Consider the following 14,324-nt stretch of genomic DNA (forward strand, 5'->3'; position numbering starts at 1 on the left):
TTCCCACCAACAGTGTAGCTTCTATAGTCTCTTGATTTGTTCATTTTAGCCATGCTGGCTGGTGTGAGGTGGTATCTCAGTGTGGTTTTGATTTGTGTTTCCCTGATGATGAGTGATGCTGAGCATCGTTTCATGTGCCTGTAGGCCATCTGGATGTCCTCTTTGGAGAAGTGTCTGTTTATGTCTTCTGCCCATTTCTTCACTGGGTTATTTGTTTTTCAGGTGTGGAGTTTTGTGAGTTCCTTGTAGATTTTGGATACTAGCCCTTTATCTGCTATGTCATTTGCAACTATCTTTTCCCATTCTGTTGGTTGCCTATTAGTTTTCTTGATTGTTTTTTTTTTGCAGTGTAGAAGCTTTTTATCTTGATGAGGCCCCAATAGTTCATTTTTGCTTTCATTTCCTTGCCTTTGGGTATGTGTTCTTTGTTTTCTTGACTCATCTTTATAAATGAGGATGCTTGGAAGACTGTTTTGAGTATCAGAAATAACACAGACATGTTCCACAAGTGTCCAGCAGTAGCTGTTCACTAAAAGTCCTCTCATATTATTATTTTTAATGTTTTTTTAATTTTTGAGAGAGAGACAGAGACAGAGAGAGAGAGAAAGAGAGAGAGAGACAGAGTGTGAGCGAGGGAGGGTCAGAGAGAGAAGAAGACACAGAATCCCAGGCAGGCTCCAGGCTCTGAGCTGTTAGCACATAGCTGGACATGGGGCTTGAACCCATAAACTGTGAGATCATGACCTGAGCTGAAGTCAGATGCTCAACCGACTAAGCAACCCAGGCGCTCTTCCTCTCACATTAATAATGGGGAATATGGCAAGGAAACAGATTACTCTAAGGCTAGGAAGAATGAAATGTGGGCCATAGGGAGGCATGCTGAGTACCATGGTATTTAATGTACAAAGAAGTATACTGTAGAAAAAGTGTTCACTTGTGGGTTTCTCTTCTGGAATGAAAGACACTGAAGAACTGAAAAAAAAAATCCTATTTCTAATCCTACCACCCTTATATCATTTCCCACCACCACCTCAGGACTTGTGCTCTTTTACTTGTCACTACCTCTGTTTCTATCCCTTATATTATTTCCTATTTATGAGATATACATAGCAGGTTCTCAATGCCATTTATTTGAGCTCTACGAAAATTGCCTTCACATTGTAAGGATTTATTGGGACATATAAGAAAAACACTAATAATATCATTTGATACAGTCCTCTTTTCCTTTTCTATATACATCTGTCTTCAATATTATGTAGATAGATTTGCTACTATTATGAAGTATCTCTGGTGGGAATATGTTCCTTGAATATTAATTTCTTTCCAAGAGCAAGCCAAACATATAGGGATAAATTCTTCTAATGCTTTTATAACATTTTATTTTGTTAAGGCAGCTGTTGATGCCTCATGAAGGACTTAAAGCGTGCATTTATTTTTTAGTACATTTCTCTATTTACGATGTTCTTTTCTGTCTTAGTGCTCATTACTAACAATATTTGCATAAATATAAATTTCTATCATTTCAATGTTCATTTCTCTCTGAATCCAATAACCCCACTCAGAGTTATAATCTTACAAGTGTGGAATTATCATCAGATGTTGTGAAATCTCCTATGAATTTAAGGCACTAATGGCTATCAGGAAGTTAAAGATTTCTTAGAAGTGGATCAACTTAAAACCGTGGTGTTCTGTGCATAAAAAACACTTTGAGAATAAAACTTAAATTGGCAAAGACAGAATAAGCAAGCATGTATCATATTGGTAAACCTAATTTGACAGATTTTTGTACCATCACTGAGCTGTCTGGAAACATACTGAGATACTATTATTCTCTTCTGTGTAGCAAGTGCTCTGATGTGGGAGAAAAGGTCCAGTGGGTTCAGGAAACTGGGGTTCCTTGTCAGTTCTCCTTCCTCAGACCAGAGACCATGTATGGTGCTTGTTCAGAAGGGGCTCAGGACCCAGAGTATCTGAGTATATACATCAGAACAGCAAACACCTGGCATGTATTGAATACTCAATAATTGTTATTTCTTTTTAGCTTCCATTCTGGTGAGCTGGAGAAGGAGGGAGATAGACCAAGTCATGTTTCAGGTACTACAGATGTCTGTTCTTACTGAGACTCAGTAGATGTTCCTTAAAGTCAAGTTTTCTCATATGCTGTATGCCCTTAGGAAAATTTCCAGAAGCGTTACATAGTTGTTCTTGCTATGTTAGAAATGATTTTCACCACTTATGTCCGGTTTACTGGGGAACAGGTCTGTGGAGATTCTCAGACTGCCATTCAAGGAGTAGCAGTTTGATTTTATAAATATGTATTTTAAACATTTTAGGGCTATTACATATCTGTGAGAGATTTTGCTCAAGGCAGAATTACTAGATTCCTTCTAATAAATTTTGCACTAAGTAGCACAGATGAGATATTTCCCTTAGTTTATATGGACCTAGAAATTCCAAATTTTGCTGAAGGCAGTTTGAAGCGAGCTTTCTGACTTACGCACATGAGAGATTCATTACCAATTCAGGGAAGTGCACAATTACCTGAATGTGAATCACGTGCCCATTACTGTAGTCACAGCAGTAGGTACACTTATGAAGGTACTTGTTGAGAAGACGTGTTGTGGTGATACATGTAATCATTCTTAAATCACTTTAAACACATTGATTTCTGGCTTTTAATTTTTATTTTATATTTTCATTTAGTGTTTCCTTACTTTCTGGAACTACAACAAGCTCAAGGTTCTTTTTGTAAATTATTTATTTTTGAGAGAGAGACAGAGGAAGCCTGCAAGTGTGTGACAGTGGGGGAGGGACAGAGAGAAGGAGACAGGAGGTGGAGGGTGGGGGTGGGGTGGGGGAGCCTGATCCTCCAAACCATGAGATCATGACCTGAGCCAAAATCAGGGGTCAGACGTTTAACTGACTGAGCCACCCAGGTGACTCATCATGCTTCAGGTTCTTAGAATCAGACCTAAAATCAATCATTTCTCTAAGAAACCCTGGGCCCTTTTATTGGAGAGTGGTCTTAGAAACCGAGATCTGGGTGCTGGGTGTGTTCATTACTACTGGTCTCATTGTTTGTGGGTTCTCTAAACTGGCAGAACAAGGATATCTATTGTGTATACCTCCTTTCTAAAAATTATTTTCTGCCTTATACTGCAGAGTAATATGTTAGGTTCATATTACTTCCTGATATAGAGACAAACTGTACCGTTAAAACCATCTTTAAAATGGAACTGTACCTATGTATCTTATTTTGTTCTATTTTATCAACTATGAGAAATCATTCCCAGACTCAGTGCCATTCTGGATGAATTACTTACCTACCTATTTGAGAAACTAAAGGGGGAAAATACCTTTTGTTCCACTATCCCCTTTAAAAACACATCCCTCATTATTTTTACTAAAATACTGAGTGGCTAATGACCATGCTCAGTACTTCTTTTTAATCATGGAAACTTTGTAAAAGCAGCACAGTTATGAATGGATTCATTCTTAAAGACAACAGTAATAACAGAAAAATAAAAATCTCTGACAAAAGAGGCACCTGGCTAACGATGGTGTGACAGAAGGAAGAGTCCCTGGATTCAGAGAGCATAACCACAGGGGTCTGGAAATAACAACTATTTTCACTCTTGTTTAGGAATAATCCACAACAGCAAATAAAGGAGCTGCGGCCATGACTAGAAGTGTGCTTTTCAGTGATAATGTCAGAGTTGGGAGACATGAGTGCCAAAATTGGGAGGGGAAAAAAGAATACCAGTGGCCTAGATAAAATGCTAAGCGAATCACTACTTGTATTTAGTTGGATAAAATGCCAAGGGGAATGAAATGAAAACCTCGGTAACAAAAGGGCTTAAAATTGTCTTATGCCTGTAGTAAGACTCCTGTCCATTTACCTTAAAAATAATATTTTCATTTCTTCATTCTGGTGATTAAAAAATTAAATTACACAGATGTTCACAATTTTAAGATACTAAAACCCAAAGATAGATTAGCTAACTTAGCTTTCCAGGTGTTTGTATACGGACTCTACATATAAATTACTATAAATCGGGGTATTTTCCTATAATCCTGAATGTATCTTCAAGATGCTTCCCGAACTGAATTTCAATAGAAGAGCATTTTTGAAAAACAACAACTCTGAGTTTCTGGGTGAAATAAATTTCCATTTCTGGCTTTTTAAATTGCAGCTGAAGGGTTTACTAATGTCGGTGACATCTTATCAATTATGACGGCCTCCTTTTGGGTTTCCAATTTGCTGGGCTTCAGTGAGTGCATCTGAAGTGAAATCAGTGGTTTCATGAGGGTCATTAATATTTGCATTTAATGACTTCTCTTTAAATATCAAATTTAATTTTTCCAAATGACTTTCAATTAGAAGCTCAGTGACTATGCTTGTAAAATTCCAGGGCATTTGGGAGGACAATTGGCTCCAAAAGTAACAAGATGCAGCAATTCTGGGTTGTGTTTGAGATGTCAGATGACCTTGTACGTTGTATCAGCTTATTCATACTGAAGAAGATTTAGAACTAAAGGGTGGGGGTGGAGAGTCCTTAAAATCATTTCAAAACGTATGGTTTATTTTTAAAAGTTAGGTATTATAATTACTTTTCCTGCCTGTTACATTGATAGGCATTGGAGTATGTGTTAAACAATGTTTGAGTGGTTCAAGACCTCCTACAATGTGTCACATATATGTACTGTAACTTACCCATACAACCACAGTTTAAAGTCAATTTAATTATTCCCATTATATGGATAAGGAAAGTGACTAACAGAAGTTCAGTAATTTACTCACAACTCTAGAATGTTCCCAATACCCATACACTTTGCCCTATATACCAGTGATAGTTGAGCTCCACTCAAGAGTTTTATTCCATACTTTTGGCAAATAGAAAAATTTTCATACTAATATACATGATCATACTTTTCACCAGTCCTCTTAAAGTGACAATCCTTTATTTTCTGACTCATAATGAAGTAATCACATCTATGCCAAGTGGAGGAAGTGAATAAGATTACATTAATAACACAAGGGAGGGAGGCAAAATTAGTAGAATTCCACCTTTAATTTCCTGTGTATGTTGTTTTAAAAACATGGTTTAGGAAGTCATAAATTCAAACTTCAATAGAACAGCACCAAAGACTGCTAACCTACTGTGTTTTAGCACAAGAACCCCGACTTTTAAAAATCACTGATCCTTTTGTAAACTCTTTTATTTATTGCCTTTGTTTTGTTTAAAGGTATTATAAATTTACCTGAGTAGGTAAATCAACTTAGAAACTAGACCTAGCTTGTATTTGGGTAACTCACCAGCTTGTTGATAATAAACACATCCTAGTGTGAAGAGAAAGGTTTTTCTTCTCTATTTGGACTGAAATGGTGTAATTATTACCTCAGAAATGGATCCTTCTTCATCAAGACACCAACAACAACTGCCTGATGAACAACATCACGGTTGAGGGAACTTCACGTCCCTGCCCTTGGAAAATTTAGAGCAAAGACTAGTGAAATTATAGAGACCAGGAGGGTGGAGAGGTTTATCGGGGTGACTGAGGGCAGTACAAGCTGGTGGAATAAATGATCACTTAATGTGTGACTGTTGAACGATGGAGGAAGAGGGGAGCTGGCATTAAGGAGGAGAAGGGTAGAGGGGACATGTTCTCAGGGAATCCAGTTAAGAGGAACACTGGACAGGAAATATTATAAAAGATTCTTAAGACTCTTGACCCTAGAATGAGGTCTGCTTGCAATTTTCAAAACAATCAGCCAATGTTAAAATTCCCAGGCCCAGGTGAAAACCTGATTCTTAAGATTTTACTTGTAATTACATAAACACAAGCAATGTCAGTGGGGAGGGCCCTTAACAAAAGCAGCCCCTCTTGATGTTAACCTAAATTTCTGAAATGTTTTTTCAGTAAACATGGTCAAATTTTCCTCCTTATTAGTTTGTAAGGATGTCATAAGTTTGGCAGTCTACAAGAAACTTACCTACATAGTGAAAACTGGAACATTCTCAACTGCATGCAGGTTTCCTGCAAGAATATCTTTGTAACAGCGCCCTTTTTAGACACGTCGGTTGGGCCATTATTTATTTTGAGACTTAATCAGGAGAACAACTTTTGGAATTAAGCTATTTTGGTGAGAATTCAGGTTTTACCATTTAGATAAGTTGCCCACTTTCCTGCCTCCATTTCCTCACTAGTAAAGTAATATAATTCTTACCTCACCAAAACGGTGGGAATAGTTAAAAGAAACATATGTACAATGCTAGACATATAATTAACACTTGCTTCATCTAAACTGTAATTAATTTTCATATTGTGGATTACCCCTTCACCTATTGGAAGTGCAAAATGCAATGGTAATTCTCTAAGGCCGTGGACTTTTATAGATCTGTGTGCAAATTATGGCTCCATTATCTAATAATTCAATGACCATGGCAGTAACTTCACTTTTCTGGTTAAAGTTTTTCCTCACATGTAAAACGACAATTATCGACAACCTATTTCTCAGAGTTGTCAAAAGGATTGCATGTGCTAATGTACTTAAGACATTTAGCACTGGGCCTGTCAGGAGTTGAGTTCAAACTGGTTGCAGTTACTGAGACCAGTATCTGCTCCTGACAGACATCTTTCTTGCCTACTTTTAAACACTTAAATGGAAGTAGTAACTCATTGCAGGGAATGTTCCTTGATCTTTTGGCACTCTTAACATACTCTCTATGATTAGACAAGAAAACAAACTTTTAAAATACTGCAGCCCTGAAATTCTCCTGTCTTCTTATGCTTTTGCTCATATTCTCTTTTTCCATGCTGAGAACCCAGAGGAAGTTGAAAAACCCTAGGCATGGTTTTGATGTAGGTGGTGCTTAAAGGTCATGGAGTCCTTTGCTTTGTACCTGCCATTTTTTCTCTTTGAGTAGATGCCCCTTCACTGAGTCCTACCTTGTGTTCTCAGTATCTCATGCCCTCTCTTTCCCTCTTTACACCCCATTCTCAGAGCTCCTTTCTGTGTCACCTTGAAGTCACACTTGATAAAACTACAAATGTTGGACTTTTCAAAGACACATGCGTTCAAACTGGGATTAAGATCTTAAACCTAAGAAGGGAGAGTAGCTGTAATTCAGCAGAGAGATGGAGTTCAGCTCTACAACTGCAGGCCGGAGACAGCAGGAGCTGCTCCTAGTCCCTGAAAACTATGTCTATGACTAAAATGGAGCCTGTCCAAGAAAGTAAGATGATAGGACCAGGAGTGGGCCAAAGGGAGAGTGTGTGTGGCCAGAGAAGATACCAAATAATTTTATGCCTTGCCTTATTTTTTCTCTTCCAGTCTCCATTTACTTTCCATGCATCCTGGGTCCTGAGTTTGAATCCTATTTCTATCACCTCTTAGATGCTAAACATAAGTCAAATAAATCATCTAATCCTCAATTTCTTTATCTGTGACATTTATTTTTAGCATGTGAGAGAGAGAGAAAGAGAGAGAGGGAGAGAGAGCAGAAATTATTAAAGGTATATGGAAAAACCCTTCAAGTGCTAGCCTGGAATTGTTAGGACAATGCTTTTCTGATCTAACTCAGGCACAACTATCAATCTAGACTTTACCCTTTCTACTTAGACTCTTACCCTTCCTACCCTAATAAAAATTAAGAAAGATCTTTTGTAAAGGCACTGTGTAAACATGATTTCAGCCTTCAAAGTAATCAGACAAAACCTTATGAATAATTGAGTATAATATTTTATTTGAAAATACTGTGAAAAGTCTGACCTCCTCTTTTTCTCATTTATGTTATATTTTTAGTCACTCAAAAGTAAAATTATTGTTTTCTCTTTTCTGTTGTCCAAGAAACACTAAAAGAGCTTTTGTGGTGTTACTGTAGGGGTCAGCTGCTTAAAACTACAAAGGAGCTTCTCCGGATGGAGGTTTAGAAAGGGAGAGTTTCTTTTGCATTTAGCTTCAGATGGACTGGCAAGCCCTTTGTCAACGTGTTCCCACCTGACTTTCACTGCTGATGTATAACTTAAGTTTAGACCGATGTAATACTAGGAAAGAGTAAGCAGATTCATGAATTATTCTCCATGTACTCATTTAATCAAGAGAGTGACTGACTGTGTCCTTGACTCCTTACTAGATTTTATCTTTGAAAGAATGCGTACATTTACCTTTTACACAAAGGAGACCATTTTGAGTAGAAATGCCTTTAATCAAAGCATTAATGTGATAAATTTAAACTAGAATCAGGTTTCATGGAATTTCCTAAGCCTTTTTTTTTCTTGTCATAAATAATCATTAGTCATTTGTTATTTAAAAAGATCTAACTTATTCTATTCAGGTCTGATATAAGACTGTGAAGCCAGACACGTGGTGCTTGTCAAGGATCTAAAATTACCCAGTCATGCTGCTCATTTAGCAGATGAGGGAGATGGTGCTCAGAAAGACTAAGAAGAGAAAGGCAAGACTTTGTCCAAGGACACACCAATGTGTGTCCTTACAAAACGAGGTAGCAATACCTCATCACTGTCTTTGGAGCATTTCTTGTGGCCTTTTTTAAATCATATCCTCTTCTTTTCAGCTGTTGTCTGGCCTTCTCCTCAAGCTCTCTGAGTGTGCCAGGGCTACACGTGGTGGCTACACTCAGACACACTCCTTCCTTGGTCTATATGTGTCCCTTGTTTCCATGATATGTTATCTCATTATAAAGCACTAATGACTGATGTTGGACTGGCAATCGTATTTTCCAAATAGCTTGGGTCAGTGTTTTAACTTTATGGATTGATGGTCTGTATATATCCCCAAATGACCTATTGACTCTCAAGAGAGTTCTTCAGATAACTCTCAAACACCATTGTCTATATTTCTGTTTTCTCCAGTTACATGTACAGCTGTCTGCATTTTCTGTAAGCTACAAAGAAAAATATTCTGCAGCTACTCCATCTTCAGTGTTTAATAAAAATGTATGACCTTATTCATAAATGATTTTTTAATCTCTTTATTAATAAGGCATTATCAGATACTGAAAATGCAATTAAAACACTGAATTAATTAAAATGGATTCCATTTAGGAGGAGTATTCAATAACTCTATTTTCCTCTATAGCTCATCTCTCTTAAGTTTTTCTAGAAAAAGTTCATGAGGAAAGGAATTCGAGTTGGGAGGAGAAATATCAAGCATTCTTTAGTGAAAAAGAGGAGAAAAGGGATGCAATTCATAAATATTGGTGAAGATAGTGGTACCCTTAAAGAAAACTTTTATCCGATGTAAAGTTCAAGTTCCTACAAGGCATCGAGTTATATTCAGTGGAGGCAATATGTTTTTTAACATATTTTGCTTAACATATTACATTATTGAATAGTTATTAATGAAGTAAATTGAATACAAGGCTATAAAATGCAGATATAGTATGTGAGAGAAACGTGATTTTATTTACATGTATGTTACATGAGAGTAACAAAATTCCACTTCTTGGATTTCTACTTTTAGGGACATGGACTACATTTACCTTTCCCTATGCCTCCCATTACATCCAATTAAAATCCATGGACATTCCATAAAAAAATAAACATGAGAGTCTGAAACATGGAGAGAAGGTAGAATGATTAGGAACCTTAGGATCTGAGGAACAGATCTTTGTTGAGTTCCTTGGGTTTTATTTTTCCTCATATACCTTGGACTTGGATCTAAAGAAGCCAATAACCAATCGGTGCATACAGAAAATGTCACCCAAAAGCTTTCTCTCTCTAGCCAAAGAGATAGAGAAAGGGCAGTCTAGCATGACAGAAAACTTTTAAGCAATAACTGCTTTACCACAAAAATAGCACCACAGAAAAAATTATGGCCCCACTGTGTTTGCCTGTGCCAACAAAGTCTGATGAAGGAGGCTAGATTTGATCTTCATGAGTCCATAGGGGGAACCTAATACTCACATAGATGTGGTATCAGGGAAGGCCAAGTATGGAGCTGGGTCCTTCATCTCTGCTGACCCATAATGGAATATACCTTCCTCTGATGTTAGTAGAGTCTGTGTGAAGAACCAATTTGGAAGTAATGAGGGGCCCTTTCACTCCCCTGCTGGGTGGTGCTTGAGGTGCACTGAAGAATCAGGGTTTCCCTCATTGCCCAGAAGTAATGAGCACATCACACTGTGGTGTCATGAAAGACCACCTGTGTAGCTAGAAATCCCACCCCTCCCAGAGGTAACAGTGAGCTACTTTTCTCATGCGTCAGTGGAGGCCAATTGGAGAACCTGGTCTTCTACCTCCACTAGGCAGTAAGAAGGTAGTGACCTCTTTCTCCTGCCAGAGGAGTGTCAGAGACAACTGGCTAAAAGAAATGGTTTAAATAAGATCTAGAGTCTCATAATATGATACAGCAATGTGCAGGTTGTAATGTGAAATCACAATCATACCAGGAATCAAACAGTATGAAAAAAGACAATAAAAAAAATGCCAACACCAAGATGACAGAGATGATAGAGTTGTATGACAAAGATTTGAAAGCGTCCATGATAAAAAAATGATTCAATATGTACTTATAAAAGTGATTGAAAGAAATGGAAAAAGTAGAAATTTCAGCAAAGAAACAGAAATTCTCAGGAAAGAATAGAAGATATCAAGGATAACCTAATGAAAGTAGAACAATTGGAAATAAAACGTTCAGTAGGTAAGTTCAACAAAAGAATGGAGGGGACAGAGGAAAGAATCAGTAAACTATAAGATTAAATAATAGAAACTGTCCAAACTGAGCAACAAAGAGAAAGTAGACTAGAAAAATGAACAGAGCCCTAGGGACTCATAGAACTATAACAACTGATCTAATATTTGTAAATTAAAAATGTTTCCGTTTGTAAATTAAAACCACAGTGATATCATTGCACACCAACTAGCAGGACTAAAATAGAAAATAGTAACATCACTAGTGCTAGAGAGGAAGCAGAGAAATCAGACTACTTACATATTGCTGGTGGGAACAGAGAATAGTATAGCCATTTTGAAAAGGTTTGGCAGTTTCTTAAAAACTGAAAATACAACTACTACACTCAGCAGTTGTAGTGCTGGGAATTTATCTCAGAGAAATGAAAACTATGTTCAAACTAAAACCTGAATGCTTATAGCAGCTTTTTTATTTTTCTTTTTATAATGTTTATTTTTGAGAGAGAGAGTGAGAGAGAGAGTCCCGGTGAGTGAGGGACAGAAAGAGAGGGATACACAGAATCTGAAGCAGGCTCCAGGCTCTGAGCTGCCAGCACAGAGCCTAACGCAGGGCTTGAACTCACAAATCCCGAGATCATGACCTGAGCTGAAGTTGGTCACTCAATAGACTGAGCCACCCAGGTGCCCCTGTAGCAGCTTTATTCTTAATAGCAAAAAAAAAAAGAAGCAACCATCATGTCCTTCCACTGACTAATTAAACGCTGGTATGTATTTCTCTACTGTGAATAAGTATTCAATAATAAAAGGGAATAAATTACTGACACATGCAATAAGCTGGATGCCTCTCTAGAGAATTATGCTGAGTGGAAAACCCAGTTACAAATGTTTACTATCCTGTCTGTTTCTATGTATATAAACATCTTGAAAGGACAAACTTCTAGAAATGAAGAACAGATTATTGGTTTTCAGGAATTAAGAATGGGGAAGGAAGTGGGCGTGGCTATAAAATAGCAACATGAGTAATACATGAGGTGGTGGAAATGTTCTGTATATTGACTGTTTCGATGCTGATATCCTGGTTGTGATATTGCACTGTAGTTTTGCAAGATGTCACCACTGGGGGAGACTCGGTAAAGAGTATACACAATCCCTCTGTGTATTATTTTTTATTGCTGCACATGAATATATAATTATTTTTTTTACAATTTAAAAATTCTTTTTAAGATCCATTATTTATTTTGAGAGAGACAGAGTGAGTGTGTCAGGGGAGGGGCAGAGAAAGAAAGAATCCCCAAGCAGGCTCCATGCTGTCAGTGCAGAGCTGCACATGGGCCTCGAACTCCTGAAACTGTGAGATCATGACCTGAGCCAAAACCAAGAGTTGGTGCTTCACCAACTGAGCCACCCAGGTGCCCCTAAGTTTTAAAAACTCTATGCCTTATATATATTCCTTCTAAATTTTTCTGTCCAGGAAGGAAAATTCAGTATTTTGTATATGTTTTTGAGGAAATCGAAACAATATGAATAAACAATTTTACACTTGATCTTAGCCATAAAGGCTGAGAAGTGATTGAATAAACAATTTTAGATAGGTCATGTATTTTCCCGGGAAGCTTGCGCCTGGGAACATATTGGTCTGACTGAGGCAGTTAATGACTTCAGAAGCCTTGGAATATTGCGCTCATATCCACTCATTTATAAATTACCTGTATTAAAATTGCTAATAGTTCTATCCTATATGTGGAGGAACTGAATAGTAATTCAAGATTGATTTTTAAGTGGTTCTCCAGGTGTGGTCCAAAGATCCCTGGAGAACCCTGAGACTATTACAGGTATTCTCTACGTAAAAACTATTTTTATAAACATGATTTGCTTTCTTCATTGTGCTGATTTTTCCACTGATGGTGGGTAAAACTGCTGGCAGTTTAGCTAGAATCAAGAAAATAGCTCTGAAGTTTACTAGCAGTCGTTACACTCTTCACTGCCATGAACCCACAGTAATAAAGTGACAGTTACACCGAGAGTGCTCTTATTGAGCAGTACAAATTATTAATTTTATTAAACTTTAACCTTTAGGTAAATGTTGCCTTTGATATTCTGTGTGCCGAAACGGGGAGCACGCCTCAATCACTTCCGATGCATATGGACGTGTGTTGGCGGTCTCGGACAAAAGCACTTGTGAGATTCTTTGGATTCTGAGTTGAGCAAGCTGCGTTTTCAGGAAACATCATTTTACTTGAAGGAACCACTGACACACAAACTTTGTTATTTCACACTTGGGTAATTGGCAGACTTTTTCTCGAAAATAAATAAGGTAGGTCTGTCATTTCGAGGAAAACAACTGACAGTGTTTGTTGCCAATGAGAAAATTTGTGACTTCAAGTAAAGATTAGAAATTTGCAGCACTTGAGTCTGCCACTGTGATCTTGGCAATGTTATAATACCTAAAAGTTCTCAAATGAGATTGATAGTGATATTAACAAAAGTGAATTTTAATGTGTCAGTATTTGGAAGATATGTGTAACTTAATGGACCCCTAGTTTACAAATGGCCAGTGAGTTTTGGAACACAATTATGCAACAGTAAAAGAACATCTGATGTACGAGAGACCCCAATGGGTTTTCTTGGAACTGAATACAAAAAATTAATTGATGTCTCATTGCAACGAATTTTTTTTTGAGAGAGAGAGAAAGTGAGAGAGGGAGAGAGAACAGGGAAGGGGCAGAGAGAGGAGAGAGAGAATCTTAAGCAGGCTTCACACCCAGCACAGAGCCTGAGATGGGGCTAGATCTCAAGACCATGAGATCACAACCTCAGCGGAAATCGAGAGTCAGAGGCTTAACCAACTGAGTCACCCAGGCACCCCACAGTGCAACTAGTCTTTAAGAAAGTATGACCTTGTCTGATTGTGGTGTGGTATCATAGGATAGCCACAATGATCTCAAAAAGCTTCCTTTTCCATCTATGTATGTATGAAACAATTCGTCATCTACTTTAAACAGAATATGTTGCAACAGATTGAATGCGGCAGTAGCCAATGTGAGAATCTAGTCACTTTGGGTTAGGCCAGACATTAGGAAAACTTGAGAAAAATATCCAGTGATGCCACTCTTCTTACCAAGTTTTTGAAAATATACCATGTTTTACAATTTTCTGTAAATTAGGTCCTTTCTTTTAACATGTAATGGAGTTGTCATTGCTAATTTTAATAAATATTAAACTAAATTTAATATTTATTATTATATTCGCGTTATATATATATATAATATATAATTCGCGTTATTATTATAATCGCGTTACTTTACTGAGCCCCACGTTGAGGCGCCAATTGTCGTATCCCGCAGGCCAGGGCCGCTAGTCCCCGGCGTTCAGCGGTACCTGTTCCATCCGCCCTGACCGGCAGGGCGGAGAATCGTCTCAGGTCCTTCTCCTGAGGGAGGGAGAGAAAAAGGGGGCAGGAGAGGGAGACGCAGAGAGTAAAGACAGAACTCACGGTTTTCCGATCAGGCAAAAGAGAGAGCTTTATTCAGAAAACTGTCTTTTATATAGGTTTCAAGGTGGGAAAACAAAGCAGCTGACCAAGGTCAGTTACCAGGTAAACAGAGTCAAATGAATATCAAAAGAAATGCCCAGATTTGCCTCAGCAATGCTGGGAAGGGGGGAGTTAG

General features: G+C 37.8%; 1 long non-coding RNA gene across 1 annotated transcript in view; it reads right to left on the reverse strand.

Moving 5' to 3' along the window:
* Positions 1 to 14,324, reverse strand: part of LOC115297202 — a 42,105-nt gene that overhangs the window by 12,133 nt on the left and 15,648 nt on the right. The window contains exon 4 of the long non-coding RNA XR_003911338.1: positions 5,400 to 5,486. This is a non-coding gene — a long non-coding RNA (uncharacterized LOC115297202). The remainder of the gene's footprint in view (positions 1 to 5,399; positions 5,487 to 14,324) is intronic.

This window comes from Suricata suricatta, chromosome 7 (genome assembly GCF_006229205.1).
Source record: "Suricata suricatta isolate VVHF042 chromosome 7, meerkat_22Aug2017_6uvM2_HiC, whole genome shotgun sequence".
Lineage (NCBI taxonomy): Eukaryota > Metazoa > Chordata > Mammalia > Carnivora > Herpestidae > Suricata > Suricata suricatta.